Source organism: Gekko japonicus, unplaced genomic scaffold, assembly GCF_001447785.1.
Source record: "Gekko japonicus isolate JY-2015 unplaced genomic scaffold, Gekko_japonicus_V1.1 scaffold296, whole genome shotgun sequence".
In the NCBI taxonomy this organism is placed as follows: Eukaryota; Metazoa; Chordata; class Lepidosauria; order Squamata; family Gekkonidae; genus Gekko; species Gekko japonicus.
The window spans coordinates 1,030,150-1,041,522 of record NW_015177014.1 but is presented as its reverse complement, the minus strand read 5'-3'; positions in this window follow the sequence as shown (position 1 = coordinate 1,041,522).

Genomic DNA, 11,373 nt, shown 5'->3' with positions numbered 1-11,373 from the left:
TTTCCCCTCATGGGCTGAGAATAGGTGGGGGAAAGAAGGGAGGTCACTGTCCCCCACCCACCCCAATACTCACTCTGCCTCCCAGCTTGCAACAGTGGTGTCCATTCTCCCCTTCTCCACTCCCATTTGAGGAGAACATCTTTCTCCTCAGAGTGGCATGCACAAGACAGCCCAGTTGCTTCCCAATCAACGTGCCAGCCCTCCTCACCCTCCTCCTTCTTTCTCCCCCTCATCTCTGTCTCTTTGTTGGGAAACCGCCACTCCTCTTGGCAACCCCCTGTCCCTTTGTTGGCAAACCGCCGATCCTCTCACCAACCCCCCTCCCTGTCACTGTTTGAAAAAACACAATGCTGGTTGGTAAGGCAGTAGCAGTGGCAACCTCTCAGCTCCAACCCCCCCCCCCCCATGTAGTGGCTTCGCCAATCCTCACTGAGCTGTGGTCAGAGAAGGCGGGAGGGAAAAAAACACCATACCTCCTTTCCCCATCTTCGCTGCCATTCCCCCCACATTATTTTACCTCAGCTTCTTAGCCCCGCCCCTATACATTTCTTTTCTGTTTCTTGACAGCTTCAACCATATACACCACATACACCACATGCACCCGCTTCCTCCCAAGCAGCCTCCTGCTTTCCGTCCCTCACAGCAGTTGCTCACAGGTCAGATAAAAGCCCTGGATGGGCCATTTCCAGCCCACGGGGCGTGTGTTTGACACCCATGCATTACCCTATTCAGACAATATGGCAATCATGCATATTGAGATAATAACATGTAGCATGCTGTCCTAGTACACTCTGTCCTAGGTGTGCTGTGAACATAATGACTGAAAAGGGTGCTTGTTGCTGGTGGAGGAAAGTTGTTTATGTACAGACTGAATGGAAACATAGAAATGGATGTGCCCAGATACTGATGCGCTATTTAATCCCAACTATCTACATACTTAATTTTTTCATAGACACAAACTGCTTTATTCAAAGAAAATGTTTTATTCGTGCAAGCCAGGTTTTCCTCAAGGCTTTGCCTGCCACTGCTCAGCTGGGCAGCAGGGGCCCCTTCTGCATCTAGCATTCGCTCCGCTGTTCTACCAAACCCACGTTGGAACAGAAATTCCCCCCTACATTGCATGCCACTTTCACTTTCCTTGATTGTCAGATTTTATTATAGCCTCCACACTGTATGCTGGTTTCACTTCCTTTGATGTCTTGGTTTTTTTGGTACTGTCTGCATAGATTTATGGCCATCAGTATGGCGTTGGCCCGGGGTATTTGAATGTGGGTTTGAACTGCATAGTTTTCTGTTCCAGTGTGGGTTTGGTAAAACAACGAAGTGAATGCTAGATGCAGAATGGGCCAGGGACAAATTCTTGGAAAATGGTGGGTGATCAGGACACTTGTCATGTGGTGGGGAGGACCCTTGCTGGCAACACTGTAATGCCATTGGTGATGCAGTGACATCACTTCCAGTGCAACTCAGAATGACATCATTACAATGAGAGATGGTCTAGCATTTACCCAAATTTTATACAGTCGTACTGGAAGTGAAATCACTGCATCACCAAGAAGGGACACTGCCATGCAATAAGGCTCCTGCTGGTTGCCAGTCTCAACCCGGCAACCCTAGACTTTTATCTGAGCTTGGAGACGGCTACCAAGGCACTGGCCAAAACCCCTAAATTATACGTAATTAATCCTCATCATTGACTGGACTGATGCCAACACTTTTCAGGTCACCAAACTTGACAATAATAAAAAAGAATAATTTCCTCTTCGTGGGGTATTTTTCAACCACCTTAGAATTGACGGATGGTTTGTAAAACAGAGTAAACCTGCAGTTGGTTTATGGATTATTTGCCAACTGCAGCACACACATGTCACTGGACATTTATGGAATTGCCGATCAATGCTTGTATATGAAGAAATCAAATATATCCAGAAAGTACAATTCCTCACATCCATGAATCTGGAGGCCTAATCAATACTATTTTAGTAGAAAAGAGCAAGAGTCCAGTAGCACCTTAAAGATCAACAAAATTTGTTGCAGGGTGTGAGCTTTCATGAGTCACTGTTCACTTCTTGAAAGAGTGAGCAGTGACTCATGAAAGCTCATACTCTCCCACAAATTTTGTTAGTCTTTAAGGTGCTACTGGGCTCTTGCTCTTTTCTACTGCTACAGACAGACTAACATAGCTACCCATCTTGATCCAGTACCATTGCAGCATCCATTTCAGAATCAGAAGATTCTCTCAGCAGCAGTTTCCAAATTAGTAATGCTTGACATTCTCTTTGGGTTTTATAAGTAGCTTGAGATGCCCAGTGCTATGGCTATTTGGGTATAAGTAAAGGTAAAGGTTCCCTTGCTCGAAAGCCAGTCGAATCCGACTCTAGGGTTGCGGTGCTCATCTCCGTTTCAAAGCCGAAGAGCCAGCGCTGTCCGAAGACGTTTCCGTGGTCATGTGGCCGGCATGACTAAACACCAAGGCACACGGAACGCTGTTACCTTCCCACCGAAGTGGTACCTATTGATCTACTTGCAATTTCTTGCTTTCGAACTGCTAGGTTGGCAGGAGCTGGAACTAGGGATGGGAGCTCACTCCATCATGCGGCACCCGGGTCTCGAACTGCTGAACTACTGACCTTCCACAGCCTGCAGTTCAGCGTCTTAACCACTTGAGCCACCGCAGTTCCTTTGGGTATATTTGGGTATAGATGCCTGCTAATCCTGACCACGTTCCCAGGAAGCAATTTGTGCACCCCCTCCCCAAAAAGAACATACCCAATTTTCACTTATTGTTACTAGAATCTCCAGACTCTCTTTTTCAACTTCATGGGCTTTGAAATGGCACTCATGTTTAATGGCGTATTAGTGTCAACTTTTTTAAAAAAGAAGGCAATTGTGACAGTTAATATGATGTACTGTTCAGAGCAGGGCACTAACTGCTCATATTTGGCTTACAGTCAACCAGTACCCCAAGATCTTGTTCACAGACACTGCTATTCAAGTGTCTCCCCCATCCAGTATGTGTGCTTCCCATTTTAGCTAACCCAGATGCAGAACTCTGCACTTACCCTTGTTGAATTGCACCTTATTCAAATCCTCCCAGATCTCATTGAATTCTCTGTCTTCTGATGTGTTTGCTACTCCTCCCAGTTATCAGGAAATGCAGTTATAATTGTATGTACAATCAATGGGAGCTGGGCCCCAATTGACTGGTTTGGAACCACCCTAGATCACTAGAGTCAGTGCTGGTGTTCGTTATTCTAGCTGTTGACTCCTTAAAGTGAGTCAGTAGAACAGTCTTGTTTCCAATCTTGCATCACATGTTCTGGGGCACGATTTCTACTTGTGTTCCAAGTGAAGTGAATGAGAGAAAGTCACTTCTCAAATGATGGGAGCATGAGCAATTTTACTAAAATGGTGAGAACAAACTGTAATCAGTGCCATATTTCACCTTCTGTCAGTATGTATTAGTCACTGGTGTGTATCAAATGTTGAACTAATAGTAGAACAGGTCTCCAAAACGTACTTATTCAGCTGAAAAAAACAGTTTTCTTGGTTAGATGATTTATTTAATAATATTGCAAGCTAGCTCTGAAAATTGAAGGCTTGGATCCAGAGAACTGCACAACTAGTTCCATATTCTCAAAGAAGGGTTGGAATTGAAGCCTCCAGCTGTTTTCTCACAGAACTAACACTTATAAGATTGCTTAAGGCAAGTCAAGGCTCTTTAGCTGGTGTAATACTTATTTGTATTTCAGAGATAATGTAATCTGCAGAGAGAGACAACAAAGATACAAAAGAAGCTAAACAACAACATCTTCGCATACTACAATTTTTAATATACTGCAGGCAACAGAGGCCACATTTATGAAATATATGATTATGAGCATAACGCCAGCTGAAGAAGCCGGGGGCCCAGTTTCCCTGTGATCTTTCAGAAAGTTGTGCTGCAAAGGAATAAATAATTAATCACTCTCCTGCTTCCCTTGCAAAACAAAAACACAACCCCCAAAACCAACAGCTGTTGTATTCCACACAGTCTCTGTGTCTCCCACACATGTTTCTTTTATATTGTCATGTGTGGCACCATGTCAAGAGGGAAGAGCTTCAAGGGCCTTAAACCTAAACCTTAAACCTTGGATTAACCAGAAGCTCCTGTGAGAAGCCTGGTGATTATCACCATTGTATGTATATCACATCCATGACCAAAATCTGACAGGTGTTGAGAATCCCAGTGTGGTGTAGTTATTAAAGTGTTGGATTAGGATGGGACACCCCGGTTCAGATCCCGGCTTGTCCCATGGAAGCTCGCTGGGTGACCTTGGGCCAGTCACACACTCTCAGCCCAGCCTACCTCACAGGGTTGTTGTGAGGATAAAATGATGGAAAGGAGAATGATGTAAGCCCCTTTGGGTCCCCTTTGGGAGGAAGGTAGGATATAAATAAAATAAATAAACAAATAATATACAACAAAGTAAGTAAATAAATAATATACAATAATATACAATATGCAACATATCACAGCAGTAATTTGTAGAAGTGCATGGCTATATGCGCACTTTATGGGCATAGGGAAAAGATGTCTTTCAGGAAAAATTCCCCTATATCCTCTGCTTGCAAGCATAGCATAGGAACAGGGAACCCATTTTAACCCAGGACAATTCTTTGCGCAATATGTTGGGAACTATTGCTCCCCATGTGGCAAACCAACTGCTACCCCTTGCATTTCATAAGCTTTTAGTCCTGTCAGTCAGAATATTTTTCCTCTTTACTCATGGCCTTGTTCCTATTGGGAGAGGGTGACAATGCACAAGCACCATAGGAGAGATAGTCAACAGCTAAAAATGACAGTGCCCTTGGCTTAGGGTTGCCAGCCTCCAGGTGGGACCTGGAGATCTCCCACTTTTACAGATGATCTCCAGCTGATAGAGATCAGCTCCCCTGGAGAAAATGGAAATCCAAACACATCTGTGACAAAAATAACAAAGAGTCAATAAATATATGTTTGCAAAATCATTTACTGTAGTAATACTGTAGAAAATTATCTCCGGGACTTCCGGTTTGTGGATTGGTGATGGCAGTCACTCTCCCCGGACCTTGGGGAGGCGATTAGCACACCAGCAGCATGGAGCTTTTGCGAAAGGCTCCAGGCCAGAGGGCTTTTGAGGGTTAGCCTCTTCGACGGCTTGATGCCGGAGAATCAAGACTTCCCTCCACCCAGATGGTCCTGCTGTTGTGTGACCTTCGGGCCCAAGCTAATTCAACCAGGACAAGTGCAGGAGATTGAGTGGAATAATGACTGATGTGAGTGAGGTCAGAGATATGACCAACAATGAACGTGAGTTCTAAGTAAATGGACTATTTGATAAATGAATTCCCCTTCCCTGTGGGAAAAGCAGAGCACAAAGAGGGACGCCTCTTAAGAGCATGGACAGATAAACGTATCGAAGGGGGAGCAGGAGGAAACAAACAGCGCGTGTATTTTGAGAGACTTACTTGAGTGCTGAAAGCAAAGTGACGAGTCTTTCGAGCCTTTGTTAAGCAGTTTGAAACTGTAAACAAAGTTGAAAAATGGCGGCTTCCCGAGGAAAGTTTAAAGCGAAACTGGGCAGTCAGAGCTCGAGACCGGAATAGGGAACTGATTTCATGAAAATGTTAGCGGATATGCTCAAGCCGGTGATGGAGCAACTTGATGGTATTAATCAGCAACTGACCTCGCTAAATTAAAACTTCACTCTACAGCAGTGCCAGCTGGCAGAAACAGAGAAGAAAGTGAAGCATGCAACTGAGAAAATTGTAGAGATGGACACCGCAAATAAGAAGATGAAGAAAATAATGGGAGAAGTTGAAACAAAACAAAACCTCCAAGAAAATCATTTGTTACAGCTGCAAATGGAAAAGTCTAACGTGATTCTCAGGTTCCAGGGAGTTCCTGAAACTGAAAAAGAAGATTTGAAGAAGACTCTGGGGGAGATGTTTGCTCCAGCAACAGGCTTATCAGCAGATGAAATAGTAAAAGATATGGAGACTGCCTATCGGGCTTACTCCAATTATATTAAAAAAATAGCCTACCTGGAGAGATTGTGGTCAGATTTGCAAGAAGACAGACCAGAGATGCCATATTAAAGGCAACTTCAGCAACTCCACTGAAATTGGGAAATACAATCATTAAGACTTTAAAAGATATTCCATTTGAAATTCGTCAAAAGAGGAAAAGCTATAAGGATTTAACCTCTTTTCTTCAAACTAATGGAATTCAGTACTGGTGGGCGATCCCCGAAGGTGTCATCTTTGAAATCAATGATAAAAGGGAGAAGATTGACTTCATTTTCAAAGCCAAGGAATTCCTGAGACGTCAGCTGGGAACGGGGGAAGAACCTAAAGATGAAGAAACCAAGTCAAGTGACTCTGCTGCCTCTGGAACGGATGAGGACTCTGTGCTTGAAACGGCTGTGGGAGCAATGAAAACCGTATATGATTTTAGAGATAGAAAGCCGAAGTAAGGGCAGAAGGACTCTGAAAATTGCCCTTTGAAGAAAAGAAGATGCTCAGAAAGTTCTCTCAGAATAACTAACATACTAATATAGAAGCTGTGAAAAACAAGAACTCTATAAGTATATTGTTTTACTAACACTTTAAATACTACTATTAAGCTTATCACGGATGTGATCTCCCACTCTTGGGTTTTTAGTTAGTGTGGGTATCTTTTCTTTATCCATAGATGTATATATACTTTTCCTATATTTTTCTTTGTAGTTTTGTAGTCTCATTAAAAAAAATAATAAAAATACCCCTCCGGGGGTTTCAAAAAAATTTATCTTCTATTATCGCTCACACACAACAAATACTGCACAATATAAACAAATCTGTTTCACAAGAATTGCTTTATCTGAGCATGTAGCAATCACAATTCTTACCAATTTCTACTTATCAGCTCTTGAAGGAAACATTCCATGTTGACTCTCTAATAACAGAACCCAAGGTCTTCATGTATTTTCCAACCCAGACCTGGTAACCCTACCTTGTCTGGGGCTGCAGCCAATGCACCTTCTAAGCTGTGGACTCTTGTGAGCAGGGATCATTTCCTGCAGGAGTGCACAGGAGCGGAGCTCCAGCAGTAAAGAGCCCAGGGGGCAGGCACATGCAACAAGCCCCACCCCCTGCTCCCAGCAGCCCTCAGTCAGAGCAAGAAGCAGCCAGATAAGTTACAGAGCCTCCCCACCCCCACCCCTGGCCCAAAACAGTCCAGTGGGACCTTTAAGACCAAGTTTTATTCAGGTACAAGCTCTTCCTCCTCTGTGAGGACAGATCTGCACATTCCCCCCCCCCATAGCTAGCAATCCAAAACAGTCCAGTGGAGTGGTGGGTGTTGCCTTCTGACACATGTCCAGTAATGTCAGGGGGTGTGGCATATGCAAATAAGTTATGCTAATGAGTTATGCTAATGAGCTCCTGCACCTCTTTTTCTACAAAATGACCCCTACTTGTGAGCAAAAATTCTACTTTGTGAGCTACTGGCATTAAAGTTGTGAGCAAGCAATTTGGCTGCTGCATAAATTAGTTTGCTCTGGAGCCATCCTTCCTGAGCTAAGACAAAAATCTGTGAGCTGGAGGCTAAAAAACTGTGAGCTAGCTCACATGAACTCAGCTTAGAGGGAACACTGGCTGCAACTTGCACTGGGTAAAGGAACAGGGAGGAGTGGAAGAGAACAGAGGGAGGGAGGAGAATACAGGGAGAAGAATGGAAAAGATAACAAAGGAAAAGCTGAGCAAGAGAAGGTCAGGTGAAGCCTTCAAGCGCTGGTCGGGGAAGTCTAGAAGGCCTTGAAGGAATGGCAGCAAATCATCTGCAGTCACACAATTCTGTACTAGCCCCTCCATGAGAAGCCAGACTTCTAGAACTGTTTTATGTTGGCAAGACTTCACTCAGCTGCATTTGGTGTGTTTTTTCTGGGACTGTAACATATGGAAGAGGGTTTAACCTTTCCTTTTATGAATAAGCCCTTTTGACCAGAGGTCTTAAGAATAAAAAATCAGTACGATGAAACAGACATAATGACAGAACAAACAAATATAACAGGCATAGACAATTCCCACAGAAAACATGAACGAATTAAAACCCAACCTGACAGTGCCTTCAAGGAGTCACTATTGCCAAAAATTTGGCAACAGATTGAGTTATGGCTGGATTGGTATCTGCTAGCAGAAGGAAGAAAACCCTTCAGGAAGCAGATATTTGTTTTAGATAGGCATGATCCAAAGATCTCTGAGTACAGTCCACAAAATAACATGAGATGATCTATAGTCTCTATTGCAACAGTCCCACAACTGATAATAGGTTTTAGCAAAGTGCCCCCTCAATTCAGAAGTAGATAAAATATTCAGGCCGCTGAGCAGGAAAACACACCTGTGACCAGGGATTGTAAGGAAATGTAAGTATGATGGGAGAGTGGGAGAGAGAGAGAAATCCCTATTGTAGAAATAGAATGTGTGCATCTTGCACATGGATGTGTACTAATATTGTCCAGATCTATCGTCCTTTTCTTGATCATTCTCAGAGCTTCCTGACAGCCCATATTAAGAGGGTTTAATGTTCCTTTTCCCCAGAGAAACTGACAAGGTTTAGATTTCATAGGTGTCAGTCCCTGGGTGATGCTGGGGTTCGGGTGGGCCGTGGGACGGGTCCAGGATGGCGGTCGGCACTGTCAAACAGGGGTTGCCTCAGATGTCGCTGGCAAAATTAGTGCACTCTGTACCCGGCGGTGGTCTTGGAGGACGGGTTCAAGCGGATAAGGGCAGCTGCTCCTCGCCTCCCTCCACTCCGTCACTCTGTCCAAAACTCCACCAATCCTCCCCGGCTTCCACCTGCTCCTCTTTTATTTGTGCTGACTCCCCATCTGCATGTCCTATCGCCCATGCCTTAAAGAAATTTAATCAGAAGGCTGGGTTCCAATTGCTGAGGCCCTGTCCCGTGCACTCCCCATCTCTCTCTCCAGCGGTCGGGCCCCTGGTGAGAAGCCCAGCTGGCGGGCCATCCTTTCCCTCCCCCCTTCTCTGCTGGTCCGCCTCAGAAGGGCCAATGTGGAAGGATTCCGGGGCCTTCGGGGAACGCCTGCATGATTTCACCCGCTCCCTGGCGTCGGAACACAGGGGTTCCTCCGGTACAGTTGAGAAGGGAGGACCCTCACCTTCCTGACAATAGGTCTGTTGATGAGCCATAGTTCTGTGTATCAGTTCATACAATGTATGAAGAGGGAGAACCATAACTCTTGAAGCAGCCAAATTGTATTGTACTACTGTACTACTGACATTCCTTCAAGTGGCTTTGGTCTCCAACATCCAGCTGAGAACTTGTTTTGCTGTTATTTTGGTTGGGCCACCAATAAAGAGACCTCAATTGCTTTTCTGAATTATGGTAAAAATCATAGTTTTAAATTTTTCTTTTAAAATGTCTGAATAATTTGTTCTTTGAATGTTCCAGCATGAAGACAGTTACTGGCACACTCCCAGGCAAAACACTGCATAAAAGAAATAACTGTTCTTTGTTCTTTGGAAAGATCCGGTGTCAAAAATTTGCAGTGTATTTTTTTTTTAATTAAAGTTGTAGCAGATAGTTAAACACTGGCGCAATTTTGAATAACCCTCTGTGAAATGAGTAGATAATTCGTTCTTCTTTCATGGTTTTCCATTGCACTAACCTTTGAAATACATCACTGACACATATTTTTCAATTGCACTAAGTATTTGAATCTGCATATGGCAGCCTGAAGAATTAATAATTTGAACCAGCCCAAGTTAGACCTTGTATGATCAGTTACTATTCCACAGGGCACAATGAAAACTTGTGTAATCTTTTGCCACCGCAGTAAAAAGTGAATTTCTGTTGTGGATTCATTCAACTTGTTAATCTCTCTGTTCTGCAAGGACAAGCACCCTCATTAATAATATTTCCTTTGAGGTCATGCATCTTTCCTGCCATGTCCATGCCTCACATTGTCTTGGGTAAAGTCTTGGGGAGCACCAGCGATTATTCATCCCTGGCAATTGTTTTTAACAGGACCATCTTTCTGAATAACATCTTAATTTCTCAATTTTTTCAAGGCACTGCCCACCACACTGGGGACCAAACCAGTATGTCATGTCATTTTTCTTTATACCATTACAGGTCTGTCCAGAGGCATACTGAACTAAATTTGAACTCTCTAAAGGGGGAAGATAAAACAAAGATATATTTTTAAAAAATATATCTCAAAAAAATATATATATTCTGCAGGTTAGGAAAAAGCCCAGAAGAGCAGGTCTACACTGCATGAATGCAATGGTGACAGAGAAATATTATTTCTTGTCTGCCATCATTGTCACGAGTATGCTTAAAAATGAGCTCTAGCCTATACCTGGTCACATTTGTCCTGAGTCTTCCTCCACTGTTGCTCTAGCTGTCTCCTTTGTCTTTTTATCATCTGCAGCCCATCAGTAAACCAAGGGGCTGACTGGGCTCTTAGACCTGAAATAGGGTGCCTAGGTGTGATTGTTTCAGTTGCCCAGGTCATTTCCTCATTTCAAAGGTCAACCAGGGCACTGACAGGAGTGTGGCCATATCAGCAGGAAAATCCCCTAATGACATCTGAAAACCTATTGGATCCATCGGGCTACGAGGGTAGATCAGCTTAAGTCATTCTCCTACCCATGCAGAGTCTTGGTACCCCACTAAGTCTAAATTCCAGCAAGTAGAGATCTGTCCATGGTGAGGGAACGGTCTTCAATCCCCCCCTCACACCTTCAGATCACCTTCTTCCTGCCCAGAGCAAAACACCAGACTGAGAGTATGACCTGCACATTGTGTGGGGCCTGTTATTACCTGAGACAGGTGCATCGTTGTCATGGAGATCATGGAATCCTGAGCCATTCCTGAAAAGGCAGCCTCAGCATGGATGTTGCACTCCCCCAAGGTAATCAGCCTTTAAGCCCTCAACCCCATGTCCAAGGCCACCTCCACAAGCTCAGGCAGGGAGACAGTTGGGCAGCAGGGTGAGTGCTTCCCCAACAGAATCCCAAAGGTGCCATGCACTCCCAGCACTAGATACACACTCTCCACCCCAGCAGAGTCTTGGACAGGGTGTTGAGCTAGGGGGGATAGAATCCCAATAGACTGCAGCAGCAGCACCTTCCCAAATGCCAGACCTATGCTGATTCATCACTGAGTACCCTGGGGGGCATAGCTGGGAGAGGTTAACCCCTCCCCAGCCAGCAGTTGAAACTAGGGTTGCCAACCCCCCTGGTTTGCCAGGGGTCTCCCGTTTTTTGGGGGGGTTCTATCCGCCGCTGGCCAGATGGCTGGCGGGTGGAGCCCCACCCCCAACACCCACAGCCACCCATCTC